Raw genomic sequence first — 10,267 nt, 5'->3', positions numbered from 1 at the left:
CTACACCAGGATCTGTTGGATCTTTCCCAGAAATGCCATTTTTGCCCGCGGACATGACGGGGCACGGCATTTAACAAAAAGTATATAAAAAATTTTCACTTACAGTACAGTTGACAGAATAACAGAACTTAAAATATAAAGGAAAACAAACAAAATCTGCTAAACACTCTGTATTATATCTTGAAACACATTCTGCACTTCACAACAGATCTAAATCGAGTAAAATAAAACTCTATAACTACTTAAATATACAAATTTTCCCGAGGAACTCTTAAACGCGTCCAAACACTTTGACAGTTATTTGACACCATCTGTTATACCACGGGAAATTACAATATATTCTACAAATAACGAAAAGGAATTTTTACCAGAACCATTTAATATTACTGAATTAGAGTATGCACTCAAAAACAGAAATAATTCTAAATATATAAAATAATAAGTGCAGGATTGGATAATATTAAATATCCTATGATTCAGTTTCTTCCAAAAATTGCTAAACTATTTTTATTGGATATATTCATTGACATAATTATCAATAATTTAGTTATTCATCAATTTAAAGATGTAATAATTATTCCTATTCTCAAACCAGGAAAAAATCCCAATGTATTCGAGTTATACAGACCCATTTCCCTGATGTCTTGTTTACTAAAAACATTAGAACGAATGATCAAACATAGACTGGAATGGTGGTTGGATAAGAAGAAATTACTTCTAGACCTTCAATTTGGATACAAAAAAAGATGTGGTACTATAGATGCTCTTGCCACATTAGTAACGGACATTCAGGATACATTTTCCAATAATACATACCTACCCACAATATGTTTGGACATAGAAGGTGCTTATAATAACGTTTGTCTGGACATTATTATGGAAAAAATTATTAGAAATTTTTATATACCAGCTACATTAGTGAAAACCATTCTCAACTTTTACACTTGCAAAAAAATTTATTTGAGGTCAAATAACAGTAAACTTATAGGTGGTCCTCGATATAACAACCTAGGACTTCCACAAGGGTCAGTTTTGAGCCCTTTATTATTTAATCTATATACATCTGATTTGCACAATGTCTCCCTAGTAAATAAGTCTTAATATAATACAATATGCTGATGATTTTCTTATATGTTAATCTTCCAAAACATACGAAAAGTGCATACAAATTTTGGGAAAAATGAACGACTACTCCAATAGCTGGTTATAGAAAATGGGTTCGAAATAGCACCAAGTAAATCTAGTATTATGTATTTTCACGAGGCATAATCTTCCAAAAATAGACAAGTTAACAGTGAACAGTCGGGAATATAATTTCTGTTCTTCAATTAAATACTTAGGGATGATTCTTGACCGTAAATTAACGGTAACTTGAAAGTTACCCATTGACTTCATGTTAAATAGATGTAATAAGGGATTAAATTTCCTTAAAGCAATTTCTAAAACTTGGTGGGGATCCGATGTAGAAACTGCGTTACTTTTTTATAGATCGTACATAAGATCAATCATAGATTATGGATGTGTTTTGTATCGTTTAGCAGCTAAGTTAGTTCCCTATATCCTAGGGAATATAGACGTGTTTCAAAATACAATATTACGGATTTGCCTAGGTACTATGAAATCAACTCCAACCAATTCGTTATATGTTGAAGCACTAGAATTTCCACTCAAATATAGAAGAGAATATCTTAGTCAAACATTTCTGATTAATATTCGTCATAGAAACCTCTCTCTTTACTGCAGTATTAGCAAACTTAATAATGCAGATTTAACAAATAAATATTGGATCCACAAAAATTCCCCTCCACTTTGTGAAGCTTTTAGAAATCTCTCAAATTGCAATAACACCAACTCATACACATATGATAATTCAAACTTTGAAGAAATTACTCTTTTTTGCAAATTTGGTAATTAAACCAAGGTACCATGTAAATACTGCAATTAGCTACAATATTTTAAGGAATTTATTGGAAAACTGGCCAGCATCAACAGTTATTTATACAGACGCATCAAAGTCTTCTCTTGGCACTGGATGCGCTTTTTATATTCCTTCAAAAAGTATAGAAAACATGTTTACTCTGGATCATAATTTTTTAATTTTTACTGCTGAAGCTATAGCAATTTATGAAGCATTAAAGTATTTTAAAAATTCCAATGACAACTCCGCAATAATTGCATCTGATTCTTTGTCGGTCCTTATAGCCATTGAGACTATATCTTTTCCTAAAAAAAACACAAATATTTACATCTAATCTTCTAATCAAAAACAATATTTTTGAATTACATCAGGAACAAAGAACAGTTATATTTTTGTGGATTAAAACTCACATAGGGCTTGAGCATAATGGGTATGTAGATATACTAGCTAAGAAAGCCATTGATTCTGGTGCAAAAACAGGTTATAAGCTCTGCATCCCAGATTTATTTGTAACAATCAAGAATATTGTAAACAATCAGTGGAAACAAGAATACCATGAATACAGTTAACACTCTAAATCACAATATGCACTCATACAACTCTTAATCCCGAGTGAATTTTGGTTTAAAAATTACTCTTTTCCACGTAGATACATTACATCTATTATCAGAATAAAATCAGGACACGTATGTTATCTGGCTCATCTGGCAAAACTTAAAATTGTAAATTCCAATTCATGCAAAGTTTGTCAAAAAGAAGCAGATTTAAACCACATTTTCTTTGAATGTACAAAATATATAAAACAAACTGACGACTTAGTAAAAAATTTAATCAACCATAAAATTATTCCACCCTATAACATTTGTTACCTTTTGTCATTAAATAACAAAAATGTATATAACTACTAAACAGAATTTATTTCGAAAAGTAACCTCAATTTGTAAGTTCAGTCAAAAAAATAGTAACCTTTGTTTTATCCCATTTGTTTTAAACCTACTATCCGTAACCCTCTCTAGTTTGTGTTTTAATTTAATGTCTTGATGGGTCCCTAGACGAGAAGCGAGTACCCATGTTTGTTCCATGGATAACCAAATAACCAATAATAAATATATTTTGATAATTATTTTCTTTTCTTTCCTTTGGGAAGAACTTAAAAAAGTTTTGACTGGCTGAATGGCATATGCCTATGCCAAAAAAAGAGATTTTTAGGGTTTGGAAGAGCTGTTTGGGCTGTGTTAGTTTTATTTCGACGATCGTTTATTATGGATCAAGATTTTTTGCAACATTTTAGATCTTCCCAGACGATTTTGATAGTACATTTTTTTAGCTGTTTGATAAATTTTAGATAAATTTCTCTGTACTTGTTGATATATTCAGTGACAAAGACATTGTAGAAAATTTCTTGATCTACAGTAGTGTACATATTCTAGGCTGATATACGGATATTTTGGTAATCCAGGTTTTATGATGTTTTAACTGAATTGTAATTAAAGGAAATGCCTTATAAAAAATGCAAACAAGCCTATCTAAAAACCACTGAAATTATAGTGAACGTACACAGAAGGAAAGTTCCACAAAGAAATCAAGCATAAATTTTGGAACTTACGAAAATTCTCAGCGCAAAAAATCCTACCTAAACGTTGGGTTCTCGAGGAGGGCTTGTTGAGAGTGTTAAACTTGGTATATATTGCTTCATGATAAGCTAGTCTTGCATTAATAATTGTAGAGCGTACATCAAGGGGTGAGAAATCTGAGACAATATAATCAATTATGGTAAATGTTCTTTAAGTAATTCTTGTAGGAGAATTAACGTGCATTATTAAACTATAGGATTTGAATATATTGCCAAAGATAGTTGAGTAGCACAAGCAACAGCGTAATTACTATTTAATTAATCGCATATAATGTTTCTAATGACCAATAGGTCAGGTCATCTAACAAATTTAGCAGGTTCTGAAAAAATAGTTCAGTGGAAGAATCAGGTGATCTACAAATGCAAAGAATGTATAGATTAAGATTCTTGTTATAAACTAATGAAAACTCAAAAAAGGCTTCATTCAACAATTTTAATTTTTAAACCAATTTTTTTCCAATACTTAAAATAGCTAGAAAAACATTCGCTGCGTACTGTTTTCGTATACTGTTTTTGTCATAATCAGGGATGAACAACACGTGGCCCGTTAAACATATTTATACGGCCCGCCAATCACATAGGCAGTACGATACAAAACATGAACAAGAATTCAAAAACTTTATAGAACAACTCTGGCTAGATAAGTTTAATCAAATGAAGAAAAGCTAGGGAAAACAACCGACTATTTTTAAAAATTAAGCTATTTTATCAAATACGACAGTAAAAGTTAGTTTTGGTATCAGTCAAATACTGGCAAAAAAATGACACCCAATGAGAGATAATAAAAGACTGCCTGACTGCTGTTGCAGAAATAACATTTCCTCGTCAAATAAATATTATTTCAAACATTAGTTTATTAAGATTCACCATTCAAAACTTGTCCGAGAATATAACAACAACGCTGCGTGAATGCATTGCAAAATTCGAAATAAACAAACACTGTTCTTTGGCACTTTATGAATGTTGCGATATAGCTTCTTCCTCTTAGAGTGCCGTCTTCCTACGGAGGTTGGCAATTATAATGGCTATTTTTATTTTTGAACTTGCTGCTCTAAACAAATCAATCGATATGCATTGATACCAATCACCTAGATTCTTCAACCATGAGTTCTGCCTTCGGCCAACAGAATCTTCTTCCTTGAATCTTTCCCTGTATTATGAATCTCCAAATTTCATATTTTGGTCCCCTCATCATGTGGTCTAGGAATTCCAGTTTTCTGATTTGTATAGTGTTGATTAGTTCTATTTCTTTACCAACACTCTCCAGTACTTCTTTATTTAAAATTCTATCAATCCATGATATTTTGTATACTCTGCGGTAAAACCAGAGTTCGAAAGCCTCGATTCTTTTTAAATTGCATTTTTTAATGTCCAAGTCTCAGCTCCATATAATAATATTGAAAATATATAACAGCGAATGGTACGTAGTCTGATCTCCAAATTTAGATTTTTGAACGTTAAGAGTAGCTTCATTCGTATAAATGCTGATCTGGCAATCTCTATTCGCCTATTTATTTCTGCAGTATGATCATTGGTTTCATTGATCAAAGTTCCCAAGTACTGATATTTTTCTACTTGTTCTATCACGTTACCATTGATTGTCAATAGGTGATTTATATTTTGTGGTCTTTTTGTAATTAGCACGTACTTCGTTTTTTTAGCGTTTATAGTAATTCCCATCTCAGGACTATTCATACATAAGCTTTCGATTAGATGTTGTAGATCTTCTATACTCGTTCCTATGATCACAGTGTCGTCTGTATATCGTAAGCTGTTAATTAATTCTCCGTTAACGGTAACTCCCACTTTGATATTATTGAGGGTGTTTTGGAAAATTTCTTCAGAATATAAGTTAAACAAAAGTGGCGATAAAACACATCTCTGTCTAACTCCTCTACAGATCTTCATTTCTTCTGAGCCCATCAATATGAACTATGGCACTTTGGTTTCAATATAATGTTTGCACTATATTTATGATTTTACTGTCAATGCGCTTGTTCATAAGTTTTGATATTAGTTTTTCATGTCTTACTTTATTGAAAGCTTTTTCGTAGTCAACAAAGCACAAGTGTAGATCAACGTTTACATCCCGACATCGCTGAATTAATATGTTGATGGCAAATAGTCCTTCTCGAGTACCCATTCCATTTCGGAACCCGAACTGCGTCTAGTATGACGCATGAGGCTCAGTGTTTGATAATCAGAGATCTTTTGCTGCTTGTTTTTTAGGGATCGTTATAAATGCTGACTTTAGCCACTCTTGTGGTATTATTTCCGTATTGTACACCATGTTGAATAAATCTGCCAATACTTCCATGTTATATTCTTCTACTAGTTTTAACATTTCTACTGGTATTTTATCTAATCCAGCTGCCTTATTATCTTTATAGTTTTTGATAGCATATTTGATTTCATCTATCGTGATCTTCTGTCTCTTTAAAGGACTTAATTCTTGTATTTTCTGCATTTCACCTCTTTCATCTTGGAAGAGTTCTCTAACGTATTCCTTGTCTTAATTTCTCTGGTAAATCTATTAGTAGTACTTTTTTTTGTCTTTTATGTGTCCTTGCTGTCTATTTCGACCCATTCCAGTCACTTTTCTTATTTTTTTGTGCATATTCTCATATCATATTTTGTTTCTAGTTCTTCTATCTCTTTACATTGTTTCATCAAATAGATTTCCTTAGCTGTTTTGATTTTTTCCTTAATTATTCGTTTTATTTCTTTATACTTCTGTGGATCTTTTTCTTTATATTTCCTTCTTTCTTCCATCTGTAATAGTATTTCTCCTGTCGTCCACTGTTTTTTAGCCTCTGACCTATATTGTATCAAACTTTCTTGAGCTGATTTCAGTAATGAGATTTTTATATTATACCACTTTTTATTTACATCCATAATTCGATTGTTGCCAGTTAGTGTTTTTTGCATACAAACATTCACATTATTTTTTAATTCGTTTTTTATTTCTTCGTTTTTTAGCATTCTTACATTAATTTTTGGTTGTTGTTTTCTGAGTTCAACTCTTTTTAATTTTATTTTCATATCAGCAACTAACAGCACAACTCGCTATATTATTACGTGGTATTAACACCAAATTTATTATTACCGAAGATTTGTGTTCATTGGTTTTAACGCAAGGGACTACAACCGGCAAATACCTGTACGATGAACCAAAGTCTGTATCGAAAAATTATTTAATGTTATAAGAAAAGTTTATTTGTATATCGACAGACAGAGTAAGAGCAATGTCAAACATGTATGTAGGAGTATCGGGAAGGCTATTTCAAGACATTAAGAAGATCACAGGAAGAGAAATATTCGTTACCCATTTCATAATACACCAGGAAAATTCGTATGCGAAACGATCGAGTTTGCCACATATCACAGTACCAATAATTAAACTAATCAATTTTATAACATTGCTCCCGTTATATCACCGTGAATTTAAAGAATTGGAAACTGAATATGTCGACATGGTTTTTAATACCGAAGTATGTTAGCTTCTTACACATACTTCGACAAGACAACTTTAAAAGTGAAATATAATTAATCTTGGATATGAAGGGATTTGCCTTTCCTCATTTTGGTAATAAAGAATGGATCTGCGATTTTAGGTTTCTTATTGACATGACTCAGCATCTCAATAATCTTAGTGTGAAACTTCAAGGCAAAGAAAGTATATATAAAATTTGAATGATAAAATTCTGGACTTCGAGCGCAAATTACAATTATGGAAACAACATCTTTTGCAGAATAATGTGTCTCATTTTCCACATTATTTTAAAAGAAAACGTTACTACTTCTCAAAAAGAAGCACAATATATGGACATTTTAATCAACGAATTTTAATTATGATTCCACATATTCAAAGCTGAGAAGACAGCCGTTTCGTCAGTTAATAGCGATGTGGATACAGTTCCCGAAAACTTTCAAATGGAAGTGATTGACGTGCAAAATAATACCGATTTAAAAAATGTATTTTTCTCAGTAAACATCGATTTTTTTTATAAATCTTGTGTGAGCCTTGAGAAATTTTCGCTTTGACGAAAAATGTAAAGTCTTTGTTTGTAAGTGCGTATGTTTGCGAACAATTATTATTTTCCACCATGAAATTAATCAAAAATGACCACCGATCAAGACTAAGTGATGCACGATTAAAAAGCTGCGGACGTGTCGCTACCTAATTAATATCGGCTGATATTGATCAGCTTATATCAAAACAACAATGCCAAATTTCCTGTTAAAATTTCTGTAAATTTTAAATTTACAAATTTACAAATTTTCTTCCAAAAAGTAAATTTTTTTTTCTGTTCTTTTCTTGTTTGTTTTTATTTTGCAATAAATTTTTATATCAAATCTTTGTTTTAATTTCATATTTTTTCATACTAATGTTTATTTGAAAAAGTTTTTTAAATTATTAACAGGTTGGGTACGCATACGTGCCGCGTGGCCCATATCATTTATAAGTAACAATTGCGTAATTATTTATTTTTTTGTTATATATTTATAGTAAGAACACATTTTAGGCAAAATAAGTTTTATTGCCATAAAACAAAACGTAATAGAATTTTTAGAAAAACAGCCAAGGCAATAGAATTTTTTACAGGCATCACATGTCAACGAGGTGTTGTCTTGCCTTCCTTTCTCTTATACCATTTTTGCGTAACAGGTTGTACATCTTCTTCTTCCTGCACGACCAACATCGCTGAGTTTGTGACTATTTTCCATTATGACCGGTGTGACAATAAAATCTCCTAACAGGGCCCGAAGTAACTCTTCCTTGAATTTGGTAATAGTCATGCTTTCATTGGCAATGCTTTAATACGCGATATAGGCATTTATAAGTGCTGCGCTAGTCAAGAGCTCCATCGATAATTTTCTGTACCATTTTATTCCTTTGCGTAATGGCGAATTATAGCTTTTCATTTAATCTAATATATCAATGAAGCTTTTATATTGTGTGCTTTCTGCTTTGTCACCATTTCGTCAGTGAATCTCGCTTATCCCTCCACTTCTATAAAAAACGAGGTCCAAATTACTTTGATTAGCTAATATACATTAAAATCGTATGTATAACCACCTTCCAAATAAAGTTTGAATAATTTGATCCAAAATTTGTGCCTCTTATTGGCAATATACTGCTTGAATTTTAGTCGCCTTGTTGTTTCACTAAAATGCACACGTTTTCCTTTGAAATAATGGCTGCCTTGAATTTATCCTTCAATTGGCTAACCAAGGCAACGATTTTCTGCAAACGGTTATCTGTTGTTACTGAATTATCGTTGAAATGCAGCGTTTTTTGCAATAACTGGAAGCGATTCCTTGATATTACTTTTTTGACATTATTCACATACAAATCATTCTTTGACAAGTACGAATAAAAAGATAGAAAATGACATAATCCCATCCATATAACTATACCCAAGAATCGTTTTATTTCGGCGAAATCAACATTGTGCCACGCGGTAATACGTGCGCTTTTTTTTTATTGGGCACTATTAACACTGTAGGGCATAACGATTTGTTTCTTCCACCTAAAAATTAAAAAAAAACTAAATCAGTAGAACAAAATAAATTAGATATTTGCGATCAAGGATAAAAGACTATCGTCTACAAAATACTCGAAGAATTGAAAGGGCGATTTGTTATAGAATTTTTCGTATAATAATTGTGTATGAAAACCTGCAGAATTATAGTCTTCAAAGTAAATTTCTATAAATTTTTACTGTTGATGGGCCTCCAGACAATAGCTTCATTTATTGCATTGGATACTATCGGTTCTTCTAAAATTTTCTATTCGGAGACTTCAGAATGTTGGGCAATGACAGATTCTATAGCAGCATCAAATCAACATGCTCTGCGAAATTCGTATATTCTTTTTCTTTACTGGTGGATGCCGATACATACAAAAACGCAAGCCACGACAATGGCGCCTTCGCTTGTTAGATTTCCGATGTCACGTTATCAATAGGAATAGACAAGTCAAGGTGTGATGCCACGTTGGACTCTCATAGGCATTTTGTGATAAAAATCTTGCTGGTGTCCATGAAACTCCAACGTACACATTTTGAAAAATGAAATTTTAAACAAAATTCGCATTTTAGAGTGTTCGATTTTGATGTAAAAGTTAAGAAAAGTAATAAAATACTTTTTAACACCTTCGCTGCGCCACCAGTTGAAAAAGACTGGTAACTACGTTTGCAGAAATTACGGCTAAAAATAATTACATGTATTTCCATCTGGCGAGAAACGTACAAACGAAACGCGTTGGTAAAAACTAACATTATAATAGGTACCTATATTATTGTCTGAAAAAGATCTATCTAATAAAGGGATAATTTAGTACCAGTTGTATTCGAGTGGTAACGCATACAAGTTACTTATTTTTCATTGTAAGATTTCCAGATGAATTCATCTTGTGATTAATTTCATTTGTAATTACCAGTTTGGTTTAGTTATCTCGGTCGAGCCATAATAGTGTTGTAAATATTTGATTAAGAATTGAGTAAAATGAGTGGTAGAATTGTTAAATTAGTAAATTTGGCTTTTCAAAATGCAACTACAAGTGGTAGTTGTGTAGACCCCAATCAGAATTTTGATTGGCACCAAGAAAAAAGTATAAATACTTTGAGCGAATCAGAGGAAGAACCCTTTAGCAAACATTCGGACTATGATTCCAATAATGCTCCTTCTGAATTCTGAACTAATTCAGATAA

This window comes from Diabrotica undecimpunctata, chromosome 11 (assembly GCF_040954645.1).
Source record: "Diabrotica undecimpunctata isolate CICGRU chromosome 11, icDiaUnde3, whole genome shotgun sequence".
In the NCBI taxonomy this organism is placed as follows: domain Eukaryota; kingdom Metazoa; phylum Arthropoda; class Insecta; order Coleoptera; family Chrysomelidae; genus Diabrotica; species Diabrotica undecimpunctata.
The sequence above is the reverse complement of the archived record's forward strand: the minus strand, read 5'-3'. Positions refer to the sequence as shown.